The 13994-nt window shown below is 40.9% G+C and overlaps 1 protein-coding gene across 7 annotated transcripts in view; it reads left to right on the plus strand.

Annotated features, from left to right (window-relative positions):
* The first annotated feature begins 119 nt into the window (after positions 1 to 119).
* Positions 120 to 13994, plus strand: part of LOC124146737 (ATP-dependent translocase ABCB1-like) — a 92985-nt gene continuing 79110 nt past the window's right edge. For 3 of the 7 annotated variants that reach the window (XM_048390712.1, XM_048390715.1, XM_048390716.1), the window contains exon 1: positions 10606 to 10837. The gene's annotated coding sequence lies outside the window, so the exon portion shown is untranslated. Of the gene's footprint in view, positions 141 to 10600; positions 10838 to 13994 lie in introns of those variants that run through there. The other 4 variants (XM_048390694.1, XM_048390706.1, XM_048390702.1 and 1 more) reach the window with 3 other exon arrangements.

Raw genomic sequence — 13994 nt, forward strand, 5'->3', positions numbered from 1 at the left:
GTACCTGTTTGTATACGCTGGCTAATACAGTTAATTGAAGTTGTCATGCACAGGCGGGCTGTTTGGGGTTGCCTTGTCCACTACAGCAATATATTTGTGGAATACAACATTGTTTTGGAGAACATGTACGTTTCTGCTTGGTAAGTTCAAATAACAAAGTTCATATAGTTCACATTGTTTATATTCATTTTTCAGATTATTGTTCACTTCAATAGGTTATGATAGGTGCACCTTGATAACGGTGTTAGAACCTACACCGAAACGTCGCTCCTAATTGTAACAATGAAGTTGTGCATCCATATATCTTATCCTTACTTAGTACTCCAACTTCTAAATGCCTCTCAAAGAAGTTAACGATTAGTGCAGTTATGTTAAAAAAAGACAACACTGAAAATTAGAATTTGTAAATTTCTACAAATAAAGTAACACATTTTCGAATAAACCTGGAATGATATATTGCCATAAGACCCATTACTAGATTATCAGAACAATGGAATTAATGTAAAATATAAAATTGACGTTCAATTATCATTGGTGCAGCAAAATATAATACTGTTGTAACACTTATTTAAGATATGTAGTATGGTGTCTTAATGCTGTTCTCACACACACAAAAAATAATTAATATTCACTTTCTGTGATACCTTAAAACGCAATGTACTTTTTACATTTCATAAAAGAGTATGTTAGACATTTCATAATATCAGTGGCGTAACAAATTAAGTTATTGGAATAACAGTAGTTTTGTCAGGTAATCATAAATTCTCTTTTGCAAAAATGATTATGATGATTTTATCAAATAATTCATTTCAGTTTGTTAAAGCTTTACCGTGACAATAAACACATAGATTTGTTTTATTAGAACGACCACATTATGAAATATCGCTAAAGTGTCGGTGGGGACATGAATTTTGTCAATGGTGTAACCAAATCAATCAAAGTAAGTTACACAATTGCTGAATGTTTAATTTTCTTTCAATTTCCTTTCAGGACTTGATCATATTTGAAATGAATCAAACGTTTATCAAACTATAATTGAACTATTTATCAATAACATAATATTTATATAACTGTTCAATTGTCAATGGTGTTACCACATTCGTCATAAGTCTAACATGACACCACTGCCGATATGTCAATGACATTCTGAATATTGATGCATTTATAAAATAACAACTGGTCTCTGTGTAGAGAACCTTGTGCTTAAGAACATTAATAATCTCTATGCATCAAACATACAAAATTTGATTAATCAGTGCATATATGTTTAGTGAGCGAGTGAGTTGTGCTTAACGCCGCGTTAAAAAATATCTCTGCTATATGACGGCTGTGTTTTGTAGTCCCACTATTCCAGCTGTATGACGGCGGTCAGACAATCCAGTGGTTGATCATGAGCATCGATCCACGCAGTTTGAATATGATGACATGCATCAACCAAGTCCCGTTAGTCGCCTCTTTCAACAAGCGTAGTCGCCTTTTTAGGCAAGCATGGGTTGCTGAAGACCTATTCTAACCCGCTCTAAACCAGTTCTGAATGAATTTAGTTTAACGCCGCTTTGTTATCACGGCTTTCAGCTTCGTTAAAGGAAAGTGGTGCCGGTCTTAGACGTTTACCACTTTGATCAAACCCATGAGCACGGGTATGACGCCGACAAATGAAGGATCATAATCAGGACGAATCTGAGACCTACGGATCCTGGCACGTCTAATGGACGCAACTCTGTACAGAGAATAGCCTGAAACCTTTGGGTGAGTGAGTTGGGTTTAACGCCGCTTTTAACAGTATTCCATTTATATCACGGCGTGTCAGCTTAATGTGGGAGGAAAGCCCGAAGTGATGCAGGTATCAGACGTTTACCACTTCGGTGAAACCCACGAGCAAGGGTATGGTGCTGACAAACCTAGAAACATAATCGGGGCGAACCGGGATTCGAACCCACAACCATAGGTTTCTGGCGGGACTAAGGGACGCAACTCTGCCCAGCGAATCGCGGCGCCTTAGACTGGGCCACCCGTCCCCCCGAAACCTTTTGGTCGACCGTGCCCCCAAGTGAGTAGTATGGTTTTACGCAACCTTTAGTAGGAGTTAAGCAATATTGCCAGAAACGGACTCGCACATTGTACCCATGTTGGGATTCGAACCAGGCCTTCTGCGTGATTGCGAACACTTTAACCACTGTCGTGACTCGACGTTACTCTGTATATGACAAAAAGTTGTGAATGGCGCGGGCCTGTAATGAATATAATAACGTACATATCGCACATACTGCTATCCTACCGTGTCACTGTTCACCACTTAAGAGTGTCAGTATGTACACATAGATGTTACACATGCCACGAGGGGCTTGTTCAATCAAGGAATTCGCAGAATGGCCCACTTCACTCGTATTATAAGAAGATAGGTCAAGAAAACAGGTTAAATAGGTCAAGTATATGAAGGTGTCTGGTGAATGCGTATCAGGTATTTTATCAGGAACATGGTATCCTCAGCGTTTAGGGTGACAATGGGCCACGTTGCTTTGCTTTGCCCGTTTGGTTCATTCGTGCATCTTCGTGATATTCACGGAAAGAGACGAATGATTCAACCCGAAAATGTGTAGTACAATCATGAAACTTTGTTCATTTCAAGTCCTTGACACAATCGAAAATACATTAATTGTTATATTAGTATGTTTCCGTATCGTAATTATGATATTAGGAATAAAATATTTTTTATTCTTAATATATTTTACGTTCGGTATTTACGATACGAAAACGCACGAGGTAGCGATTTCTTCATCGTAATGTCGAAGCTTCTAGCCATAAGAAGTTTCGTTTCTTTTTGTTCTTCCAACTTCTAAATGCCTATCAAAGATTTCATACAATGTCATTCTTACAGTCATCAAGATAAAAAACCTATTTTCACTCAACGAAGTATCTTTATAACACAATATTTGAGTGAACCGTCCCATTTATCATATAGTCCCAAATGATTTGCGAAAACTCTCACACATAGGTTAGCCCCTATCTGAACTAATTGGGTGGGTGAGTGAGTTGGGTTAAATGAAGAGTATTCCAGTTATATCACGGCGTTAAATAGTGTCGATATCAGACCGATGTTAAGGCAAAATTAGAAACGAAATATTACGAACATAGGTGTATACTTTCTTTTGCCCAAAAGATAATAATAATAATAAAACAACATAATCTGGTTGACATGCTTTCTTATGGTGAGTGAGTGAGTGAGTTTGGTTTAACGCCGCTTTTAACAGTATTCCAGTTATATCACGGCGTGTCAGCTTAATGGGGGAGGAAAGCCCGAAGTGATGCAGGTCTCAGACGTTTACCACTTCGGTGAAACTCACCAGCACGGGTATGGTGCTGACAAACCTAGAAACATAATCAGGGCGAACCGGGATTCGAACCCACAACCATAGGATTCTGGCCTGCCCATGCCTTCTTATAAATGTCAAGAGATTGAATTTTTCTGGGGGCTATTTCGAGAGAAACATATAAAGTTGTTTTCACATCCCTACTAAATATACACGGGTACACATCATTTGTTGCCGATAGTCACAATGTAGTACTATTAATCATCGATGGTGTACTGCCGTGACGGCTCGAGAGGTACCGACGTCGTTGTATCGTGTGTAAGTACATACGTAAACAGTGTTGGGTGTATGTACAGCCCGGCCCCCGAGGTCTGCCGCAGTGTAAATATGCTATATATATGTCAGTTGAGATTGCAACGAAGACTAGGTCACAAGTGCGCGTTCGCTCCTGAAAGCCGAAATTAAAATGTCAAATACAGTCTGGGGTAGTGGTGGTGGTATTTCGGATGTACACGGAAAAAAACACATTTCACTGTGTCCTTAAAAAAATGGTGGTTCCCCAAAATGTCCCTTTTACGTCCGGAGAAACTTGAAATGCAGACTTGGGACAGTGACCGAAAAAAACCGTTGTCCCTAGCATCACCCCACACCACCCAAAATCCCTTCCCTCCCCTCCCCCAAATCAAAAGACAGCAACGGACACTCTGGATGCACATTGCGACTTACATTGATAAAGGCTTTAAGTTGTTTTCAAACGCCGTACTGTTGAGATTGTGTCAATCTACCCCTTGTTAAACCAACGTGTTTAGACATTGACAGCTGACCTCTTAGTCTGTCTTACAGACCCTGATACAAATATATATCAAATACAGCCCATGCAAGTCTATAATGTTTGGCAAGTCTAGATCACTGCAGTATCAGTATCAGTATCTGAAAATGAAGAGAGTCACTTGGCTCCTTTTTATTATATTTTTATTAAGATAACTGAACAACTGTTTTTTTATGTACGATATGTTCATTTCAGAGACTAGATTTTAGTCTACTGACCTCTGTGAATACTTTCCGACATGGAATTGTATCGAACAATGTGCATCTTTAGCCAAGACGAACGCTCCACCTGGTTGGGGTGGGGTAATCAAGTCTATTCTGGAAGTCCGAGCTACCTATCCCACCTCTGAACAAACAAAACCTGATTACAACAGAACAAACCTCGTTCCGTCTGTAAATACAACCACGTGATGGCGACCACAAGTGATAACAGGGCTCCGATGTAGGCTTTGTGTCGCCTGCTTCCTTGCGGTCGAGTTAAGAGTACCTATAAAAGTGGAAGGTCACATCTACACTTGCTCATATCCCAATTGCGTGGATCGATGCATGATTGTCTGGTCCAGACTCAATTATTTACAGACCGTCGTCATATATAGCTGGAATATTGGCGATTGCGGCTTTAAACAAAACAAAGTTAAGAGACCCGGGGCAAATCCCCAGTGGTCTATTCTTGTCGGATGAGAAGACTATTAAGGGTATTGGGTGGTTATAATGTCTGACCTGAGTGATTGTCTGCCATCGTATCCCGCTGACAGGGTTGTTGCTCATACTAGTAACCATTTGTTTATTTGACCTATAGACTCGAATGTTTACAAACGTCTGTGATAAAGCTGTAACATTACTGATCGTGACACAAAATAATAGTCAGTCACTAACTCAAAGAATTGGTAACTTAATCGGTATTTTGGTGAATGATTCAGCCCAAGAATCTTCAAACGATTTGTTTTTGTTATAAACGCAAAACACCACAGATGTGGCTGTTTGATACCTTTCATTGTCGGTTAACCAATTAGAAGACCGAGAGACCTAGCACACTTCTAAGCCATATATAGACAGGATCCAAGTCTGGCACTTGACGGACGCAGACATAAATTTTAAACATTCGGCGGAGATAAGCGTGTTCGGAGAAAACGAGTCGGCGATTCGCGCGGGTCATCTGAATAGACTAACGCTTAATCACTGAAACTATATCATTTTGATGGAAAAAGGTAACTCCGTTTAAATTAAAAAGAATGGGAGATTCTGAACTTGAGGAAAATCTAGAATTGCTTCATTTAGGGCTTTCGTATTACAGTAAGGGCTGGTGGAAGCGAAAATAATTGGTTCAAGGACTGTGAGGCAGACTAGGCGTCTGGTGTACATCAAGTGGGGGTGCATGTAAACATTCCCTGCAATGGTGGTGTTTCAGAGTTTACATCTCGCATACCTGCACGCATCCATTGGTCTCAACACTGATATGAATCGGGGAACACGGTTATGGTTTAAAGATTTTCGACTCCACACAGCGTTCTTGTAACAGTTATGGCGTGGCTCTTGTCGCTGTGGAGTATTTCGTCCACCATTTGCACTCGGGTCCGTATATCGTATGTTCCAGACTCACGTGTAAAGCTATTTGAATTATGGGGCCGGTCGGGTAGCCTAGTGGTTAAAGCGTTCGCTCGTCATGCCGAAGACCCGGGTTCGATTCCCGACATGGATACAATGTGTGAAGCCCATTTCTGGTGTCCCCCCGCCGTGATATTGCTGGAATATTGCTAAAAGCGGCGTTAACCCATACTCACTCACTCACTATTTGAATTATGAAACAAAACAACAATACGTAGTTTTTAATAAAAGGCCGAGAGCTTGCCTCAGTTTCCCACTAACCCATTTTGAAGTGGTCATAATTATTGAAATTAGAAAACAAAAGTTATATTTTTTCCACAATGATGAAAATATAACACAGTTCGATTTTTTCAACTAAAAGGTTATGTAGGGGTCGCAGGTAACATGTATTTGGGAGGGGGTGGGGGTGGATATGGGGGTGGGGTGGGATGAACACATGATGCATAAAATGCTGACTTTTTAGACTAACGCTTAGTCTGAAAATATATAATTTTGACAGAAACAAGCAACTACAGTAAAGTACGCTTATAACGAACACGCTTATAACGAACTGACGGATATAACGAACTGATTTTTTTGTCCCGACTATTTGCTATAGTTATGCTGTATATATGCTTATAACGAACTATGGTTATAACAAACTAAAGTTAGTGGTCCCTTCGAGTTCGTTATAACCGTAGTTTACTGTACATTTAAATTGAAAAGAAGCCCCACTGAGAGTGGAGATGGTTAATCTAGACTTGCTTCATTTAGAGCCATGGCTTTACAGTCAGCGCTGAGCAAAAGGGGAAATAATATAGATCAGAGACGTTCAGAACCTGTGAAAAATCTAGACTTGCTTTATTTGGCGCTATGGCATATTACAGGAAGGGGTGGGTGTATGAAAAAATACCATTGATCAGTCCATGAGACAGGCTAACCGACTTTTGTGAATGGGATTGTGTGTATAACGGCTTGCCTAAACAGCATCAGCAACATCAACAAATCTCCATCTCCCACCGTCTTATCGAGATAAACAAACATTTCCCACTGTCTTAACGAGATGAATATCCATTTTCTTAATACCGCTGAACATGCATGGTTTACATTATGTGATAAAGAAGCTCTCACTGTCTCCACACTGTGAGGGGCGGTCGGGTAGCCTAGTGGTTTAAGCGTTCGCTTGTCACGCCGAAGACCCGGGTTCGATTCCCGACATGGGTACAATGTGCGAAGCGAAAGTGTAAACTCGTTAACGATCGGTTATTTCTGCGGTCACGGAAATGGGCGAGGTTTGCCGATCGTACCCCGTTAGTCGGGATATTCTGCTTTCCGGGCGATGCCGACAAGAACGTACAGGATTTTGATCACTAACAAGGATTCTTTTAACGGAAATATGTTAAGTCCATTTGGGACGGTACCGTCCGGAAATACCAGGTTTAACTCTAAATGGAATATACACCCGTCCAATTGAAACCTCATTAAACGACTTTCGTCAAAGCAATCCTTAAAATACTATATCGCTGGAAACAGGAAAACGTCCGTTTTGGTCACAGGATACAAATAGCAAAAGATAGCGCATCGATTAGTTTCAAGGTCAAAAACTGGTGTGTTTGTGTCTGACGCAGAGCGGGTGTGCTTGTGAAACAGGCTATAGTATTTCACTCGGTCTATTCAAAACAAGCGAAGGTTGAAGGGATGAATTGCTCGCCTTCACCAACGAATGCCATACAAGGTATGGCGGCCGGGTGGACTTACCTGACCATGACGCTAGTATACATAACGACCCGTTCTGGGTTTTTTAATAAACCAAATCCTTTTCGCGACACCGGGAGGACGCCTCGGAGATTCTAAACGACGGAATGTGCTGTACACCTCGGTTGAATGAATGAATATTGTTTTACGCCACAGCAGCAATTTTCCAGCTATTCGCGGCGAGACACCTCGGTTGAAAACTACCGTATGGGCGTGGCGATGTTTTATAACGATCGATCCGTGCATGGACTTGACTTCGTGAATGAAAACAGTGGCTCCAAACAGCTATTATCTTTATTTTAAGATGACCGTCAGTGTAAGTTTGGGTGTAATATGCCAAAGATATTATCGGTATCAATATCATCCCAATTCGTTGAGGGACTGGTTATTGGTTATTTTTCTTAGGGGCAGACGTCGAGATTAAAGTGTGTGTGTGTGTGTATATGTGTGTGTGTGTGTGTGTGTGTGTGTGTGTGTGTAATTGGGGGTTACTTTGCTGGGTGCGGCGTTAAACAACAAACAATCATTAACTTCTTTGATAGGCATTTAGAAGTTGGAGTTCTAAGTTCTCGAGATCAAGAGAAGTCAGACCATTCAGAACACAATTAAAGCCACAGGGAAACCACCATCCAGCCACAAGCTAGAACCATCAGGAGCAGGAGAAACATATCGGCCCTTCAAAACCTGAATAAAAGAACATCAAAGCTCAGTCTCCAAAGATGACTCTAAATCAGCTCTATATATCAGTGGGAGAGAGTCACAGCCCACACCACCAACCTCAAAGTCTTCAAAATCAGGAAACTACAAGAAGCCATCAACATCAAAAGACTTCAGCCGTCAATCAACCGTGACCAAGGCTATTACATACCCCCGGCGTACCATCAACTCATCAAAGACCCCAATCAGCCATAATCCCGTTGTCTATATCACTGGCTTCATCCTTTGTTTATATCACTAACTTCACCGATGATTGTCATCACTACCCTTGTGTGTACATAACAGGCTTCTCTACTCCAGAATAACAATATCTACTGTATAAACATTGCCTCCTACTTGTATAGATACTTGCCAACCACACTCTGTATATCACTTGCTTGATAACGTTGTTAGAACCTACACCGAAACGTCGCTCTTAATTGTATTAACGAAGTTGTTCATCCATAAATTCTTATCTTTACTTAACAAACAAACATACTTGCCAATGCTGCCAAGGCTTTTTCCAACATGCATATGTATATAAATCGATCAATGATTAACAAATAGGACAAGCGAGCACCTGCCAATATAGCGTTTCAAACATGTAGACATGTAGTGGCCATCCATTACACAACAGTCGTTCAATATCTTAACAGATGATAAACCAACTGGAACGTGACCTTATCAAGGTCGAACTTGAGTATGTCTGCACTTGAGGGTACGACTGCTTGGAGCATTTGTGCTATTCCATGCCTTGAGTCAAGTCTAGTTGCCCTATATAGTCACAACAACAGCTTTATCCAACCGAAATCGATACATATATACGCTTGAGCGGGTCGGGGTTAGATATTCGTCGGAGGCGAGCCATTTTACATTCTCACGCGTTAGCTAAATATATATTGTCGACGGATCATGGGTTTTCGGATATCATCCATTTTTGGACTGCCACGTTTATCGCGATAACTCGCGCTATAACGGGGCGTGTGACGTCACACAGACATTGTTAATACTCAGATGATGGCTTGTCTTTAAGAATAAGTTGTCTTGCGAAAGTGAGTGAGATGTTTTACAATTGTTATAATCTGAGAAAACTACGAATGTTTCGTAAGCGTCCGAAAACCAATAACACGGGGATATATAAACTTAATTTGCCCTCATCATAAGTAAAACCAATTTATCATTCTGCGTTATCCTCATGATATGTTTCTTGTTTTTATTTTTTTAAGACTTATATTTTCGAATTCATCACCTTGCTGTTTGTTTGTTGTTTAACGCCGCTCTCAGCAATATCCCAGCTATGATGGGGGCGATCTGTAGATAATCGAGTCTGGACCAGATCATCCGGTGACTGACACCATGAGCATCGATCCACGCAATTGGGATCGATGACATGCATCAATCAAGTCGGCGAGCCTGACCGCCCGATCCCGTTAGTCGCCTCTTACAACAAGCATATAGTCGCCATTTACGGCAAGCATGGGTTGCTTTGAAGACCTATTCTACCCTGGGTCTTCACGGGTACATTACCTTGCTAATGATATTTTAGTAATAGCTTCCATGCAGGCAATCATAGTCGTGATTAATGCAAAAGGATAAACGATATAAAAGAATTAACTGAGCATGCAGTTTCAAGAAGTACCATTCAATCACACCGTGTCCAATAACGGGGACAATATTAAGTAAGTACCTTATGCCGTTCTTAGTGATGACGTATGATTTCAGAATGTGACAAATTATAGATAAATAATTAGGCAAGAATAACCTTTGTGAAACATATCTCACCATATCAAGGGGGGGGGGGGGGGGGGGGGGGGGCAAAATATGTGTACAAGTATCACTTGTCCACAACCTGTATTTTCATGATTCAAATAAAACTGTTCTCTATATCCTACCGCACTGTGTAAGGAACATGTTTTCAGTCAATTCAAGCATTTCAAATGATGATGATGGTGTACGTTAGCCTTCAGTCATGATGGAATGAAACAAATATATTATATCCAATACAGCCAATACAAGTATATATAATAGTTGGCAAGTCTACATTACCACAATCTGTTAATGATGAGATACTCTCGGCATATTTTATTAGATCATAAGTTAAACATTTTTTTACATAAAATATTTTCATTTCAGAGACTATGTGTGTTACGTCTGTGCAGTTATATATACTCACATGGATATATCCTGATTCATAATTATCTATCTATGCTATGTGTCATTCTGAAACCGTGCTTTATTTGTGCGCACCAGTTTCAACTCGATCGCGAGTTAGTCACATGCCATTTACGTTGAAATTTCATCATGGTCAAATCCACCGTGAAAAATCCAGAAGATCCTTTGTGAATTCATATGTGTTATATATAATAGTATGTTGTAATCACCAGAAGAGTATTGGTTGTTGAAGGCCGCGGCTGTCGGTTGTTAGAGAACTTTTGTTTCGTCCCCACAACTTGCCCTGGCTTAAATCCAATCCGATTGGTCACGTGTGCTTGACACTATATATCGCGTGTTATTTGACTATCTCGAAACAAACTATAGATCTAGTGGCGCTGAGAGTGTTCATGTGACGTCACGGATCTAAGTCATGGTGAAATGTTCTTCTCTTGGATACCCCATTAAATTGAGTTAAACAGTTTCACCAGCTAGTTCTACATTGTGAAAAGGTAAGCTTTGGTCAAGTTCTGGAAAGTCACTTGAAATTTTGTCCGATTGACAATGGCATTGCAAGATTCCCTCCAAGAATTTCGCACCTGTGTTGTTGATAGACTCAATGTCTCATGACAGTTTACAGCATTCTCTACAACGCCGTAATTGTATAATCTGATCAAGTTCTATCTGTCAGTGTAGTCATTTGTTGTGTTTGCAGTAGGAATTATATCTGTGATCGTTTACAAACTGGATCGGTTTGTTTGTTGAACTGTCGTGAATGTGTGCACACCCGAAGATAACTGGTTAGAACGCGGAGCTTCGCATTGATGGGTAAGCGTGGCTGTACAGCAAAACCAACGTGGCTTGAGATAACCCAACTGGAATGTTTTTGACAGTTCGAAACAGTTCTAGTTAGGAACTGGTAATTTAGTATAGGCCTAGGAGTCGGGGTGTTGTGTGGAGGTAGGTGAGGCATTTTCTTAGGGACAGTATTAGGCATAAGGCTGGACGGGTAACTCGGGTCGGTTGGGTACTGAGTTAGACCTCGGTACCCACAGGACTGACCACCCGGACCGTTGTTATAGTCATGTGATATATTGTCTAATGACAAAAATTATCTAGAACTCTGGTTATAATACAAGTCACTTATGTTCACATTTCATTCTGACTATGCATCCATTCCTTTGATATAGGCCTAGGGCCAATGTAAGATGTGTTCATGCTTTCCCCAAATACATGCACTAGGCTATTTTTTTCATGCACATTCCCCCCCCCCCCCCCCCCCCCCACACACACACACACACACACTACAAATGGTCTCGAGATGGGTCCGAATGTCCAGTTGGGAATTGTTTCCCTGGAGCCCTGGCAAACATTGTATTTAGATACATGTATGAAATGGGGTCATCATTTTGACTAGAACTTTATCTTTATGTAACCGGGGGTGTTCATGAATAACACAGGTCGTTATTTGTCATGAGGATTAATTATCAGAACAAACGCCCCTGTAGGTGAAACTGGGGCGAGAACTGCGTTCACCAACACAACTGACAGGACTTATGATGCCTGCATCTAAATACAAAGACAAAGACAAATATACTTACTTAGGTAAAACAGGTTACCTTAGAAAACATGAATTATGCGTTACACATGACATACCTATGAACGCTTTACATTATACATAACTAACATTGTCATAAGCATATAAGTCAGAAAGAAATGTGACTTGTTGTTTACTGTTGTCATGGTTGTTGTCATAAAACAATGTATCTTGTGACTAACCATGGGTCCGGGTACTCCTGTGTTTGCCCTGAGTTTCCCGTCCCAGCCCTAGCAGAAAGTACTACTTAATTTCACCATTATCCAACTTGAACCACTAGTCCAAATCCCAAGTCTTGTAACTCTATGTTTTAGTCTAGTAAGCTCAGTTAAAAATAATAACACTAAACTCTAATTAAGCATGTTAAGACCCATGTTTGGTGTAGTAGACCCATGAGTTTTTGACTGACTATTCTGCAATAATTCTCTGCTACTGAGTTGCCATCTGATGGTAAAAGTGGTAGTCCACAAGGAAATGCTATCAGTCCTTCTTGGTTCTTGACTCAGGCAGGTGTATGTATCATATGTTAATTTCAAACCCTGAATTAATTTTTGTGATATAAATGAAGAGTACATTAAGTTGAAAATTATTTGAATGCTTTGTAAAGAAACACTTCTTATGGCTAAACACCATGATCCATCTTTGTACAAAAAGCAGCTTGAAGAGACACACAATTAATGAATAAAATTCATAATTCTATGTTTGACAATAATCGAGGTTATAAATGCCCATATTTCATAGCATCTTCCCAGCAAGCTGCTGAATCTTGGACTTGGCCTCGTGGTTAAGGCATTTGCTCAAGTCATTTCGGTGTAGGCCCGGGTTTGATTCTCAATTTGGGTATTTCTGGTGTCCCTCGCTGTGATATTGCTGGAATATTGCTTATAGTGGATTGACACTGACTGACTCACTCATTAGGACCTGGCGGACCTGTTAGGCTTAGTCATGATGTCGAGTAATGCGCTGTAGGTTTGTTTGTTTGTTGTATAACGCCGCACTCAGCAATATTCCAGCTATATGACAGTGGTCTGTAAATAATCGAGTCTGGACCAGTCAATCCAGTGATTGACAACATGAGCATTGATCCACACAATTGGGATACGATGACATGCACCCGATCCCGTTGGTTGCCGCTTACGACAAGCATATAGACGTAAGATGATTGGTAGAACATCTCTAAGGAAACAGGGCATTGCTATAAGCTGTGTCTGGTTATCAAGCCCATCAGCTCAGCTGTTTCCATGTACAGAATCTTCATCCAGCTGGGGGGCGTTCGGGTAGCCTAGTGGTAAAAGCGTTCGCTCGTCACGCTGAAGACCTGGGTTCGATTCCCAACTTTGGTACAATGTGTGAAGCCCATTTCTGATGTCCTCCGCAGTGATATTGCGTGCATATTGCTAAAAGTGGCGTAAAACCATACACACTCACTCACTCATCCAGCTTGACACACAGAGATGGCCAGTTTTGGTGAATACCCTTAACAGACTTACATTTATCAATGTGGTCATTGTATAGAGCTTTGTTTAGTTCTGTAAGACGCCTAGGGCTGGGACAAGTCCAAATTTACTACCCGGGTACCCACCACCCTATTACCCGACCCTACCTGGGGACCCACTGTAGGTCTCAGGAGATGTCTCAAAATGTCGATTGGGACCATTTTTAGCACAGCCCTGGCAAAACGTATTTAGATACATGTATTTAGCAATCTGGTCATTCATACACTGAAGTTGAATTCAGCTATATCAAGGAATGGGTGCATAGTCAGAAAGAAATGCGAACATTAGTGACTTTAGTGTAACCATAGAGTTCTAGATATTTTTTGTCATTAAACAATATATCACATGACTAACCACGGGTCCGGGTAGTCTTTCGGGTACCCGGGTCCTACTCAGTAACCACCTGACCCGGGTAGCCCAGTTACCCCTCCCAGCCCTAAAGACGCCCATATCTAGCAGCTGAAAAGAATATTCTAAACAATTGTAGATGTTGACTAGCTTGTAAGAAGCTACATTGTTGACATTTTTAGCAGGATCACTTGTTGACAGTGGCTCCCTGTGCGGACAAGAAACACG

Source organism: Haliotis rufescens, unplaced genomic scaffold, assembly GCF_023055435.1.
Source record: "Haliotis rufescens isolate VD_foot unplaced genomic scaffold, xgHalRufe1.0.p SCAF_10, whole genome shotgun sequence".
In the NCBI taxonomy this organism is placed as follows: Eukaryota; Metazoa; Mollusca; class Gastropoda; order Lepetellida; family Haliotidae; genus Haliotis; species Haliotis rufescens.